Here is a 15,815-nt window from a genome sequence, read left to right as displayed (position 1 = left end):
TGGTGGTGTGGGGCCTCTCCGCTGGCCTCTACTTTCCCTGTTCTATTTTCCTACTGTCCAAACCCTCAGATCTCTATATCCGAGCTTGCGTCGAACAATTGGGACCTTCAGCTGCGTCGCTCCCTTTCTCCTGTAGAGTTGGAAGACTGGCAGCGTCTTGCTGCCCTCTTCCCTCCGCTCTCGGAGGAGGAAGACTCAGTTGTGTGGCCTCATTCTGCTTCTAGCCGCTTTTCGGTTAAATCCTTATATCGCAAACTTATTGAGGGATCAATCACCTCCAAATTTAAGTGGATATGGAAAGCTCGCATCCCCCCTAAGATTAGAGTGTTTCTATGGCAAGCCTCTCGTGGGCGCCTACCTACGGGTGACCAAATCCGTAAGCGTAATGGTCCGGGTTCTGATTGCTGTGTTCTTTGTGGGGCGAGAGAAGATACACCTCATATCTTTTTTAACTGTGTCATGGCTAAGCTATTTTGGTGTTGTATCAGATCTTGGTTGCATGTTTCCTGGGCTCCGACCTCCTTTGCAGACCTACGTGCCTTGGCTAATTCTTTGGTTGGGGCCCAGGGGAGATTGTTTTGGGTCGGCTTTGCGGCCATGTGCTGGTCCTTATGGACGACAAGGAATAAATTTACTATCGAACATGTTTTTCCTGCTAAGCCCACTGATTGCTTATTTAAGACTTGTATATTCCTGTAGCAGTGGAGATTATTGACTAAGGAGGAGGACAGGGATGCTTTTGACGCCATGTTGGCCAAGATCCGAAATTCTGCTATCTCCATCCTTCCAAACCAAGCGAACCCGTAGTCGTTGCTGCATTGCCTCTTTATCTTACCTTCCTCCGGCCTGCGTGCCGTGTACTGGCCTGGGAGCCATGTACTTAGACTTTATTCCTCGTGTTCTGGCTTGATACTTTGGTATGTCTGTGCTGGTTGTTTGGGTCCTTGTTAACTCTGCCTGGTGGCTTTATTTATAAAATCGGGCTATGGCCTTTTCTCTAAAAAAAATGACCAAGGGTTTCAATTTCAAGCTGACAATGGTGTGCCTAAGCATGGAGGAGCGGCAACGTTTGCAAAGTTCATCCAATTTCATCATCAAGTGCGTGATTGGAAAACTCACATTCAACTGCAAAATGATTTGATTGAGTATATGTGGACTCACGTTGGCAACCAATAGATATTTGTTTTAAATGTATTTCAGACAATTTAATTTTTATTCGACTTATAAACCATGATATATTTATTTGGCTTGTGAACTACGATATATTTGTTTGATTGTGAAACTATTTAAAATGTTCGTATTTTGTTTGAGGAAAACACGGCAGGCCGGTCGAGAGGCCGAAAATGGGTCTACGTGTTAGACGCACAGTTAATTCAAACACACAAGAAAATACAACCGATCCAACAGACAAAAAACGAATAAAGCGCACGTCTATATGGGTCGGAGGCGCCGGCGAGCGAACCGAGGCGCTCCGGAGAGCACGCCAAGCAGTACCGCCTCCATGCATGCGACAAAACCAGAGGGAGAAAGGCAAGATGGGCGCCCATAGCCGCGCCAGCTGCACGGGCATCGCACAGTTCGCACGCGACGGCGCCGTCCCACCTACGCACACTACGTGCTACTTTGCTCCCGCGGTCCTGCCTGTGCCCCGTGCTCCGTGCTCCGGTCCTGCGGCGTGATCGCCTGCGCAAGTGCAGTGCATACTATCTTTCCACTGTCACTGAGCTCCCTTGCACAATACAACAGGCGAGGCGTCTGGCCCTACCTTGATTCAAGGACAAAACAACTTCATGTTGATATCATAGTCTCAATATTCATCTCTATTCTCTTCCCGCGACCTTTCTCTCCGCGTCACCATCACCACCAGCATGTCATCCACCAGTATGTTCCCCGACTCGGTAAAAAGATCACGAGGTCTCTGTATTTCATCGATTGCTTTCAAATTAGATTGTCATCGATTGTTTTCATAACCATAGACGAATGTAGGTACAGCACAATACGTGTACGTATTCACATCCTCGAACAGCGTATCCCTTTCTTGTTTCATTAGGCGTACTTTATTTTATTTAGGACATTGATAACGCCCACACGTATGAACGTTAAGGAGTCTGGCCACACGTATCGTGTGGTATCTAAAGAACTAGTCCACACGTTTATGTGTGGGCAAAACAAGTAATGCCCACACGTCCAGTCTTTTGCCTCACGGTCTCTTTCACGTGTACGTGTGGACAAAATAGATAACGCCCACACGCTTGTACTCACGGTCCCGCATGTTTCGCATGACAGTCACCACGAGTTCCCGCAGTTGCCATGGTCTGGACCCTCTTTCATGTTCGTTTAACTGCAATTGCCATGTTGTTGAACTACAGTTGCCATGTCTGACAACTACAGTTGCCATGGTTGCTCAACTACAGTTGTCATCTCAGGTCAAGTGCCAGATGCCATTTTTTGACAACTGCAGCTGTTGCCATGTATGGTCTGGTCTACTACAGTTGCCATGATTTAAAAAATTTAGGAGTTGTCACCCACTAACACTAGTCAGTTGCCATGTAGCACTAAAAAAAGCATGGCAAAAAAAACATGTTCGGGTAACGAGAGAGTTGCCATCTGCTTACAAGCACGCTAGAGCAGTTGCCATGTACCCTGCAAAACACATGGCAACTCGGGTAAAAAAAGAGTTGTCGTCTGGTTACAAGCACGCTAGGGCAGTTGTCATGTACCTTGCAAAACACATGGCAACTGACAGCTTTGGGTGTGGGAGAGGAGACGTGCGTGTGGGCGAACTAATAAACGCCCACACATCAGCCCCTCTACGTGCATGAAAACTGGCGTGTGGGCGAACTGCTAAACGTCCACACACCAACCCCTCCCCCTATGAAAACAGATGTGTGGGCGACCGGATGAATATCCACATACCAACCTAGTCCTACGTGGCATAAAAAATCTGGCAAAATATGCCAAGATTCATGCAAACATAAATTGACGTTGATTCATGCGTGTGGGTGAAACGCCCACATATGTGGGCGTTAGTATTTTCATTTATTTATAGTACGATGTAGAAGAGATTTTGTCCCGGTGATGTGACAACCGCGACATAATCCGTAACATTTCCCATCGTCTTGGCTGCATGTAAAACATGGCGAGCGTCCCGGAGTTTTGACGTTGAACGAGCTATTATGCAACTCAACCCCTCAAGATTGCACGATATTCTTAACACAAAGACACTCTCGAGTAACTTTCGGTAAAACACATACTCTCTCTCGGACGTGGAGTGTATGCTCCTGAGCTCAAATGAACCATGATGAACACTAAAAAATAGACTGATTTTTTTGGTAAACTTTCACAAATGCTTTGTATGCTTGGAAAATTTCAGCCTGAAATAACATTTGTGGAAGTCGTGACAAAAAAAAAATCAATACTCCAAACATGCTTGTTTTGAAAATATTTTGGAGTATTGATTTTCTTTTTGCCACAACTTTCACAAATGTCATTTTGAACTGAAATCTTGCAAACATACAAAACCTTTCTTGAAGTTTAGCACAAAAAAAATTTCAGATTATTTTTTACTATTTTTTTGATTTAACTATTTATTAGGGTGCATTTGAGCTCGGGATTAGAATAGGACTTTCGCTCACTAAGTACTACTCCCTCCGTCCGGAAATATTTATCAAAAAATGAATAAAAATAGATATATCTAAAACTAAAATACATCTAGATACATTTATTTCTCAAAGAAGTATTTTTGGACAGAGTATAATATAGACATGCACGTATATCCGTGCCACCACCATATGCACACACTCACACAAGGCACAATGAAAAACGAATCATCGAGATTCAAGATTGGTAAAGTCACTAGTGACATTTCACTGTTAGGCTAGTCATAGTGGGAGTAACTTAGCAAGTAACATAGCGCACTCTGAGAAATTTTTGCTTATGTGGCATGTAGTTAATGAGAAGTGGTAACATAATATGTTACTGTAATATAGCGCTTTCCAAGACAAGATGAGTCTACAAGCTAATTAATGAAGTCCTCTATGATACTACTACTATGTTACTTTGCACTATGAAGGTAGTAACTTAGACTAGTGTCATATGCATGACACTAGTATAAGTTACTCCCCACTATGACCAGCCTTAATGAAAATCTTGACCCCGGCTGAATGAACAATCCGCTTTAATGAAACACACATGTCAATACTTGGAGTGTAACCCCTTGGGTTAGAGATATAACCAACCTTCCAGTCTCGGCAACCATCCTCCTAGTTTTTACTTTGCTGGGAACCACCCTCCTAGGCTCCCAAGCACATGTTAGTCTTATGTATCTTGGCGATTCTGCCCACATAGTACTATTTTATACGTATAATATTGCTGAGTTACATCTACAAGAAGTATTTAATGTCTGTTGACGTATAAGTGTATTGCCTAGTCTCTTCCATGAGATCGGTCTTTTCATTGCATTGGCTAGAGCATGCACGTCTATATGGTATCGGAGCCAAGAGGTCTTGAGTTTAAGACCCGGCTGGCGCAATTAAAATTGCAGCCCACTTTCGGTCCACGTTTAGGCACGAGGGAGCCACACGTGTAGGGGAGTGTTGATGTATAAGTGCATTTCCTAGTCTTGTCCATGAGATCGGTCTTTTGATTGCATTGGCTAGAGCATGCATTTCTATAATGTCTACTACTTATTCATCACTTACATTTTTAGATTACGAGTAACATGGCATACCCTTCCCCATAATCATATGAAATAACAAAGAGTCTTCTCTTCTAAGGAAGTAAATGTAGTGAAATATACTTACCTATGCCTTCCATGTTTATTAGCTTTTGAATTTGAGGATCATATTATTGGGGATAGTTTATATCCTTGTCAAAGGTGCATTGCCTGAGTATTGCTAACAATAGAGGAGTTATGTCAACTTAAAAAAAACAATAGAAGAGTTGTGCGTTATAAATATAAAAAACTACTCTTTGCTTCCTTGTAAAATTACACTTGGTTCAGTTAACCGCATTATTTTCTCTAGACTTACTTAATGCATCATATATTTATTTTTATATCATACTTAATGCATCATATGATCATATGTTGAAGCACTTTGCACACTTTTCGCTTTCTAAAATGATCAAATGTTTCTTGATTTATTTCTTCGAAAAAACATGATAACAATCATACATGCAGGTTATGATGTAAAGTCGACACATGCATTTAAAAATATGACCATTAATTTACTATATGTGCAAGAAAAGTAATCCAACTTCTTCTATTCTGTAAATGGTCAAAATTTTCAACCTTCACATGTATACGTTCAACCCCACAACCTAATTGTATGCTTTTTCTTCAAATATCTAAGAACTTTTTGGGAATGATTTTATAGCGAACAATGGGCTAAGAGGCAAGACGCATCAAGATATGATTATTTTTGGGGTTAACACTTCCTTTTCCAGGGGTGGACCTTGAGAGAAAATGAACCGGTGTCCTAGCATATGATTGTTAGAAGGGAGAGAGAGATTGGTGGAATCGATATATATATTTTGCTTGAGCCTCATGGGCGTATATATAAAAGTACATGATCAACTTGGAGTACAAGGCAAGCCAGAATAATTCCTGGTCTATTCTATGTTTCCTAATTAATCAATATACTCAACATCCCCCACAGTCACAACGGTAGCGAGGCAGACGGTGAGACCGGAGAAGAATCCGAAGGTGAATGATACGTCTCCAACGTATCTATAATTTTTGATTGCTCCATGCTATATTATCTACTATTTTGGACTATATTGGGCTTTATTTTCCACTTTTATATTACTTTTGGGACTAACCTATTAACCGGAGGCCCAACCCAGAATTGTTGTTTTTTGCCTATTTCAGTGCTTCGAAGAAACATAATATCAAACAGAGTCCAAACGGAATGAAACCTTCGGGAACGTGATTTTCTCATCAGATAAGATCCAGGAGACTTGGACCCTCCGTCAAGAAAGCCACGAGGCGGTCACGACGGTGGAGGGCGCCCCCCCCATAGGGCGCGCCCCCCTGCCTCGTGGGCCCCTCGAAGCTCCACCGACGTACTCCTTCTTCCTATATATACCTACTGTCAGGACCCCGATCCCAAGCCACATCGATCTAGCATGTAACACATCATATTACTTTGCGGCCTCACGCACGGTACTCCCACGGGTGCCACCTTACCTGGCCCGGGACCGTTTACGCCTTTTGGCTCACATATATGATAGTGTCGCTAGCATCCATATGACAGAGAACCCGGGCCGACATGGCTAGTCGGGAACCCAGGGTGGCACTAACCCATGAGGACAGGCATACATGAATCACATCGAGCATGTCGGTCATCAACGTGTGAATCCGGGCTGTAGCACTGGGCTAACAGGACTCCGGTAACCCGGGCTATAGCAGGCTAGGCAGGACTCCGGATGTCACCGCGTGACATTTCCCCGAAGGGACAGACACAGGAACGAAGTGAGTCACATGCCGGCCAGTCAAGTGTTCCGAGAAGTAGTGCTGGGTTAGCAGGACTCCGGTGAACCGGGCTGTAGCGGACTACTATCGCTGAGAAAGCACTAGACTACATTTCCCCATATGATAGGCTGTCAAGGATAAACAACTAGATTGTCGGATCCCACTCATACCAAGCATTTCAATCATACACACAATATGCCCGATATGAGTACATACAACATGGCATCACAACAAAACTCTACAACTCAAGTACTTTATTTAAAAGGCTCCGAGGAGCCATACATAACATATCCATATAGGTAGGGGTCACATGACCCGACACTCAAGTCATACAAAACATACAAGCACATGCGGAAGCAAACTAGTCTGAGTACAGACTCTAGAAAGAAAGAAGGCTTGACGAAGCCTGTCTATCTACATCGACCCTTCACAAGTCTTGGATCACCACCTGGTGGCTAATCACTCGTCACCGTCGAGGTCTACATAGAACCCATTGGAGGGGTCGGTGTTGTCGTCTGAAAACATTAATTAAAGCAACATGAGTACGGAGGTACTCAACAAGTCTTACAACAGAATCCTACTATACATGCACATTCTCAAGAAGGTAGTGGAGTTATTGCAGCAAGCCAGCTTTGACTCTTGGCTAACCTATCCTACGATGGACACAACTTGTAAATAATTTGTCGCACACGAGTCCACTAATCACCAACACAATACTCCACCATGGATCCTCTCTCGTCAACCTACGAGAGGGCCATCTGCGGTACTCAGACTTATCTTGAGGCTTTTAGTAGTATCCATTTACTTGTCTATGAACTGCATAGGTGACCAAGTAGTCCTTTACCGCGGACGCGGCTATTCGAATAGTTTATACCCTGCAGGGGTGTACTTCTTCACACATGTTTCCACCACTTAGCGCCTGCACACGTTATGTGCTCGGCAGACTTCAAGCGAAAGCCGACGTAGGCGTAGACCACGACCTAACCAACCACACAAGTCTCTAGTCCAGGTTTATCGCCTATTTGAGTTCCATCCGCAAGGAGATCCGGCCGGGGTGTCCTCAACGGCCCCAAACGATGTGTGCAGGGTTCCCGAGACACCAAACGGGCGAATCGGTACATCGGGCCACGTGCCTACCGCAACACAACCCACCCCTATGGTCAGCGCTGCGTGCGACCCCCAGCATACTACAAACACCAAAAACTACTTGCAACTCCTGGACAGAGGACGAGAGGGGTCAGTAAGTCGAGCGGGGTCATATTTCAGGGCCCAATGTGTGGTAGTAGCTGATCTTAAATCACACATACAGATCTCAGTTCTTAGAGACGGCCTCAATGAAACAACCCACCATGTACTCCTACATGGCCTCTCATCGATTCCTTTACCAAATCATATTCAACACCTCACTCTTGTTACCGACACAACCTTTCACTCTAGTTCATCATCCCGATGAGCCAGACCTGACACAACTCTAAGCATAGCAAGCATAGCATGGTAGGAAACACACATATGGCTCAATCAACTCCTACACATGCTAGTGGGTTTCATCTAGTTACTGTGGCAATGACAGGTCATGCAAAGGAAGTGGGTTCAACTACCGCAACACACAACAGTTTGAATCGCGTTGTCTTAATGCAGTAAACAAGAGTAGTAGCGAGAACATGGGTTTGTATCGGAATGATCAATGGGTTGCTTGCCTGACGGAGTGGTAGTGGGATACTGCCCTTCAGTTGGATACTCGTGAATATCCTCGGAGGCAGAACCTACCACAAAGAACACATCGAACACAATCACCACATGGAAATATGCAACAATATGATGCATGCAATGATATGGCAAAATGGTGTGTGATAAGTCTAATGCAACTTGGAACAGAATGGTTTGAGTCCATTTGAACCAAAGATTCAAATGATCACCCAAAATAATAACTGATATAGGTGCATTAGCTTGTTTCACCTAAACAGCAAGGTTAAAGTGTTCTGACATGCATGAAATTGGTACAGATGAAAAGATTGGTTTTTTCTGATCAAATTTCATATATAAATCTTTGCATTTGGAGTTACAGATTAATTTCTATGAATTTTTGAAGTTTGAACTATTTTCTAGAATTTCCTGTATAAGAATAATTCCAGTAATTCAATTACTGCGTCAGAGTGACGTTAGTGGTCAACGGGGACGTCCAGGTCAAACTGACCAGTGGGTCCCGCATGTCAGCAGTTAATTAAACTAACTAATTTCAGTTAAAACTAATCTGGTTAGTTAGCAGAGGGGGGCCCACTTGTCATAGACTCAGGGGAGTCAACCTGGGCCCACCCAGTCAAGGTCAACGGGTCAAACCCGCCGGCATTTAGCCGCCGGGGAGGCCAGACGCGGTGGTGGAAGTGCATTGGTGAATTCCGGCGACCAAATGGACGGCGGAGGTCATCTACGGGTAGCTGGGAACGAGCCGCAGCGTTTGGTGGTGGTGGTTGAGCTCGGGGTGGCCGGGAACGTCGCCGGCGACGAGCTAGGCGGTCGCCGGAGTCGGGTGAGGATGAACCCGAGGCTGTGGGGCACGGCGAGGTGCGTGGAGTGGGGCGTTGTGCTCCTAGGGATGCGGTGCGGTTAGTAGACTAGGTGGCGTGGCCGGTGGTTGGCCGGAGACACGTCGGCGACGAGCTCCACGGCGGCGCGTCCGGGTGAGCTCCGTGTGCTCGCTGTGGTGCACGAGAAGGAGAACGGAGAGGATAGGGAGGTGGCTGAGCTCACGGCGGTCACGCAGAGACAGACGGCGCGGTCGGGGACGAGCTGATGCGGCGGCGACGTCGAAGGGGATCTCCGGCGGTGGTTGACGAAGACGGAGTCGGTGGAGGTGTTGCAGAGCGTGTGAGCGCTCGGGGCTCGGCCTGCTCGATGTAGTCGACGACGGCAGAGCGAACGGACACAGTGCTGCGGCGCGTTGACGACGGTGGGCACGACTACGGTGACGGAACGGCGACGGCTGCGTCGGCCATGGCGGAGGGGAGCGAGGAAGTGAGACAGGGGGCGAATGGGCGTGTCCAGGGGGTCGGGGCGGCGACGTGGAGCCTGCCCAGGCTAGCAGGGCGGTGAGGGGAGGAAGCAGGGCGGCGGCCAGCTGCGTGGCGCGCGCTGGTGCCGCCATCGAGCACCTGGCTGCCTGCCTGGCCGAGCCAAGAAGCTCGCTGGAGCGGTGGCTGGGCTGGGCCGGCAGGTGGGCTTGCCAAGTGAGCGCCAGGTAAGCCTCGACCTTTCTTTTAAATTTCTGTTTTTCTAATTTTTCTGCAGGTTTGTGGCTTTATTAAAAATAGCTAGGCACTTCTAAAAATCCTGAAAATAATCAGAGGCCCTATTTAGAATATGTACAACAGCCTACACTTATTTCCAGAACTATTTGAACATTTAAAATATTTACTAGCATTTAAATGCCCAAATGCAAAGTGAATAAGATTTAATTCAATAACCTTCTGTTGACCTAGAAAATTGTGCACCAATTTTGCCAGAGGTTCTAACCCAAGACAAAAAGGGTGAACATTTTAGAAGGGCATTTCAGGTTCATTGAGAATATTTTTAGTAAACCCTAGTTGATTTCAGGGGGGGTTCTGGGGGTTCTGTCTTCCCCAATTCAAGTTTCTGATAAAAGTAGACATGATGCAACACTCTAATGCATGGACTAGCTAGGATGTGACAACTCACCCCCACTCAAAAGAATCTCGTCCCGAGATTTAGGATCTGTCGGGAAGAAGGTGGGGTACTCAAGTCGAAGACGATCCTCCCTTTCCCATGTAGCTTCTTGCTCGGAATGGTGTGACCATTGAACCTTGAGGAACTTGATATTCTGGCGTCGAGTGGTACGCTTGGCTTGATCAAGGATATGAACGGGATATTCTCGATATGTGAGATTATCTTGGAGATCAAGCGTTTCATGGTCCACTCCACGGATAGGATCTGAGAAGCAACGCCTGAGTTGAGAAACGTGGAAGACATCATGAACTCTGGAAAGATGCGGAGGTAGTTCCAATTGGTAGGCAACTTCCCCTCGTTTGGCAAGAATGCGAAAGGGTCCAATGTAACGAGGAGCCAATTTGCCTTTGACACCGAATCGATGGGTTCCCTTTAACGGTGTAACCCGAAGGTAAGCCTTCTCGCCAACTTCATAAGTCATAGGCTTATGTTTGCGGTCATATTGGCTCTTTTGGTGAGATTGGGCCGTTTTCAATTTCTCACGAATAATGCGAACCTGCTCTTCTGCTTCCTGGATCATATCCGGGCCAAAGAGTTGTCTTTCCCCGGTTTCTGACCAGTTAAGAGGCGTTCGACATTTTCGTCCATAGAGAACTTCGAAAGGAGCTTTTCCCAAGCTATCTTGATAACTATTGTTATAAGCGAACTCGGCGAATGGAAGGCACTTCTCCCAATTCATACCAAAAGCGATAACAGAAGCTCGAAACATATCCTCCAGAATTTGATTGACTCGTTCTACTTGACCACTTGATTGAGGATGGAAGGTGGTGCTAAAGGAGAGACGAGTTCCCATAACATTTTGGAAACTTTCCCAAAATCGAGAGGTGAAGAGACTTCCACGGTCTGAGTTAATCTCCAATGGAACACCATGAAGAGACACTATTTGGGAGATGTATAAATCAGCTAGCTGGCTAGCGGTTATACTCTCACGAACAGGTAGGAAGTGGGCTACTTTGGAAAGACGATCGACAACGACGAAGATAGCGTTATTCCCTCTCTTGGTCCTGGGAAACCCGGTAATGAAGTCCATACCGATTTTATCCCATTTCCACTCCGGAATAGCCAAAGGTTGAAGGGTGCCAGCAGGCCGTTGATGCTCTGCTTTAACACGACGACAGACATCGCAATTAGCAATGTATTGAGCGATTTCTCTCTTCATCCTAGTCCACCAAAACCTCTGGCGTAGGTCTTGATACATTTTAGTACTACCGGGATGAATGGTGAGAGGGGATTCATGAGCTTCCTTAAGGATCAATTGCCGTAGATGTTGTTTCTTGGGAACCACCAGGCGGTTCTCGAAGAAGACAACACCTCGCTCATCCATGGAGAAACACTTAGCAGCTCCGCTGGCAATGTTCTCCTTGATCCGAGATATGCCCTTATCACGCTTCTGGGCAGCTATGATTTGATCCGTAAGGTTAGGTTTCGCCACCAGGGTGGAAAGGAATCCTCGAGGAACAATGTGAAGGTTAAGCTTACGAAATTCCTCGTGGAGAAGTGGTTGACTTTGTTGTAACATCAGGTTGTTACAATAAGATTTACGACTTAGTGCGTCGGCCATAACATTGGCTTTGCCTGGGGTGTAAGTTATTCCTAAGTCGTAATCCGTAATCAACTCGACCCAACGTCTTTGCCTGAGATTCAAATCCGGTTGGGTGAATATGTATTTCAGACTTTGGTGATCGGTGTAGATTTCGCAACGATTACCAAGAAGGTAATGTCGCCAGGTCTTGAGTGCATGGACTACAGCTGCAAGCTCTAGATCATGTGTGGGATAGTTATCCTCATGTGGATGCAACTGTCGGGAAGCGTAGGCAATCACATGACGATCTTGCATGAGTATGCAACCTAGTCCTTGTCGTGAGGCGTCGCAATAGATAACAAAGTCCTTAGAAAAATCTGGTGGTACCAGTACGGGAGCAGATGTCAGGCGTCTTTTCAGTTCCTGAAAGCTAAACTCACACTGTGGGGTCCACTCGAACTTTTTATCTTTCTTGAGGAGTTCAGTTAGAGGCTTAGCAACCTTGGAGAAATTCTCGATGAAGCGGCGGCAATAGCTCGCTAAACCAAGGAAACTCCGAACTTGCTTAACCGTTTCAGGTGGAGTCCAGTCAAGGACGGCTTGAACTCACTCGGGATTGACAGCAATGCCCTTACCAGAGATTACATGGCCCAGATAGGTCACTTCTGGCAACCAAAATTCGCACTTAGAGAACTTGACATAAAGGCGATGCTCTCGAAGTTTCATCAATACCAGCCTTAGATGTTCGGCATGTTCTTCCTCATTCTTGGAGTAGATGAGTATATCATCGAGGTAAACCACGACAAATTTATCCAAGTACTCCATGAAGATCGAGTTCATTAACCAAGAAAAGGTGCCTGGAGCATTGGTTAAACCGAAGGACATGACGATGTACTCGTATTGGCCATAACGAGTAACAAAGGCCGTTTTGGGAATGTCCCCGTTCTTGATTTTGATTTGATGGTAGCCCAACCTCAAATCCATTTTGGAGAAGACCGAGGATCCAGCGAGCTGATCATACAGGTCGTTGATCCTGGGGAGCGGATACTTGTTCTTGATGGTGACCAAATTGACAGGTCGGTAATCTACAACCATCCGATCCGTTCCATCCTTCTTCTTGACGAAGAGGACAGGGCAAGCCCATGGAGAAGAACTAGGACGGATGAAACCCTTTTGCAAGGACTCATCGAGTTGTTTCTTAAGCTCGGCTAGTTCTAGGGGTGCCATCTTATAAGGTCTTTTAGAGATTGGGACGGTTCCTGGGACAAGGTCTATCACAAACTCGACATCTCTGTCAGGTGGAACACCTGGCAGTTCCTCTGGAAAGACATCCGGGAAGTCACGGACTACCGGGATATCTTCAAGGTCTGGAAGGGGGTTGGCATTTAAGGAGTAAAGCTGACGCTCAGACACTCGGGTCAAAACATTGACTGTCTTGCCCGATGGATGGGTGAGTTGAACAGTTCTAGTAGAGCAATCAATCTTAGCGTAATGGGCTGACATCCAGTCCATACACAAGATGATGTTTATGTCCGAGGACTTGAGAGCTATTAGTGATGCAAGGAAGACCAATCTGTCGACAAGAATTTCATTTCCATGGCTGATTCTAGAGGTTTGCCATCTAGAACCAGGAGTTTGAATTTCCATGGAGGTGGGCATGTCACTAAATGTGGTGTTGTGCAATCGAGCATAGCTCTCAGAAATAAATGAATGAGATGCTCCAGTATCAAAGAGAACAGTTGCCGGATGGCAGTTAACAAGGAGCGTACCGAGAACAACGTTGGGGTCCTCATGAGTCTCCTCAGCTGAGACGTAGTTGACATGGCCACGAGCAGTGGTGGCTGGCTTGGCGTAGATCACCTTTCCTGCTAGCTTGCCACGGCCAACAGACTTGCCGGACTGATTGGGATTGTTCTGGGGACACTCGCCGATGTAGTGACCCGTCTCCCCACACTTGAAACAGGTTATCACATTGGGGCGTGGAGCAGCATTAGCAGCGGGGCCACCATAGGTCTTGGGCGGTGCATACTGCTAGTTGGGGTGAGGCGCCTCAAAGGATGGCCTTGGAGTGTACCTGGGTGGCAGAGCGGTGTTTGGAATCCAGACCCGGCGCTTCTGAGATCCAGAGCCGGATGCAGACCCGAAGTCACGGGAGTGCTTGTGTGAAGCTTCAAAGTCAGTCTGCCCTATCTCAGCACTGATGGCCTTGTTGACTAACTTCTGAAAGGAGGTGCACTCGTGCAGACGAAGATCACGGCGAAGCTCGGGGCTAAGTCCCTTGCGGAACCTTGCCTGCTTCTTAGCGTCAGTAGATACCTCTTCGGGAGCATATCGTGCTAGATTTCCAAACTCGCGACTGTATGCATCCATAGTCAGTCTACCTTGGGTGAAACTGCAGAACTCTTCCCTCTTACGATCCATGAGACCTTCCGGAATGTGATGCTCACGGAAAGCCGCACTGAATTCAGCCCAAGTAGTGATTTGGCCGACTGGGCGCATAGCCTCAAAGTTTTCCCACCAAAGGCTAGCAGGGCCTTCGAGGTGATAGGCAGCAAAGGTAACCTTATCAGCTTCGGCTACGTTGGCAGAACGTAGCTTGTGGGTGATGCTGCGAAGCCAGTCATCCGCATCGAGAGGCTCGACGGAATGTTTAAACTTCGGTGGATACAGCTTGACGAAGTCATTGATTGACACGAGGTCGTTCCTCTGCTGGCGTGCAGTGTTCTGCTCAATCCGCTCCAGTAAGCGGTTGGTCTCACGCTTGTTTCGTTCTGCCTCCAGCATAACTTCGGCCAGAGAAGGCGGTTGAGGCAGATTTTCATCCCTAGCTGCGCTAGCTTCACCCTGCTCCAAAGCAGCAGGGTTGTTGCGGGTGTTGACCATCCTAGGAAAACAAGACAACGATTTAGACAAGGATGGCAAAATCTGGGCAAGGAAGTGCGGAATGTAATGGATAGCACGGAATGCAGAGATGTTCATCCGTATGACATGGTAATATAGAAACTGCCATATATTTACCAACAGTCATACACACCATACATAGTTTAGTACAAGCCCAAGCTAAAGTACAACTATGATGAAGGACGTTACATCTCATCGGAGGCATTCCAAGCTCCTATACATTATTTTTCTACACCTCCGGAATATGATACACACTAAGTCATATTCCTCAAGTCACGCAGGACAGTGGAAATACAACTATTACAATACTAGCAAAACTACTACTAGCTCAAACGGCTCCGTAGTAATCCTCATAGAAGTCACCACCCAAGCCTGGAAGCGGAACATGATCATCTGGGAACAGACGGTCCTGTGGAGCTTGTGGACCATCGGGACTCGGATGTGGCCTTGGTCCAACAAACGGTGGCAGACGAGGTCCACGAGGAGGGGTGATGCCTCCTACCTCACGCCACTCCATAAAATCTGGTAGACCAGCCCGCACAGGGTACAAGTCCCTCATGTCCATGTATCCGGCTTGCACGGCAGGTGCAAACCGTGTCAGAGTGGCCCAGTGATCAAAACAAGCATTAAAGAGCTCCATACGCAAGGCCCGATTTTCACGGTCCTTGTCCTCAAGCATCTCGGTAGTGGTGCGGAGTAGTGAGTCCTCATGGGACGAGTCACTGTACATAGCCTGAAGGTACCCATGCGCCACAGGGAGGGATGCTGGCATGTAGCGGAAATCGGTGTTGCACAGCAAGGCAGTTCTGGCTCGAATGATAGTCATCATTGAGTAGGCTGCATCCTGCACGGACATCCCATTAGTAACACCAAGTCCATAAGAACAATGGAGCGGTTCAGTAGCTCCGGGATAAGATGGATATATCCTGACCGTGCACAGATATTGGCTTTGCTTAAAGTCTCTAAACTGCTCCTCGACGGTATATTCGGGATACCATCGGTAACTTGTCTCGACCATCAGTCGGACCAGCATGGTTGTGTGACCACATACATCGACGCAACGGGTCAGACGAACCACTTGGTTCTGGGGACGGGTGGCCATCTGGAAGCACAAAATAACACAAAGGCTTTAGAATTTTCTAGGAGAAATTGGACATCATAACGCTGTAAATGCTCAGA

General features: G+C 46.7%; 1 pseudogene; it reads right to left on the bottom strand.

Moving 5' to 3' along the window:
* Nucleotides 1-6,931: 6,931 nt before the first annotated feature.
* On the bottom strand, nt 6,932-15,492 carry LOC147964592 (uncharacterized; annotated as a pseudogene).
* Nucleotides 15,493-15,815: the final 323 nt, after the last annotated feature.

The sequence above is a fragment of the Triticum urartu genome, chromosome 6A (genome assembly GCF_056163025.1).
Source record: "Triticum urartu cultivar PI428250 chromosome 6A, HENAU_Tu73, whole genome shotgun sequence".
Taxonomy (NCBI): domain Eukaryota; kingdom Viridiplantae; phylum Streptophyta; class Magnoliopsida; order Poales; family Poaceae; genus Triticum; species Triticum urartu.
Note: the sequence above shows the minus strand (reverse complement) of the source record. Positions and strands in the feature narration are given on the sequence as shown.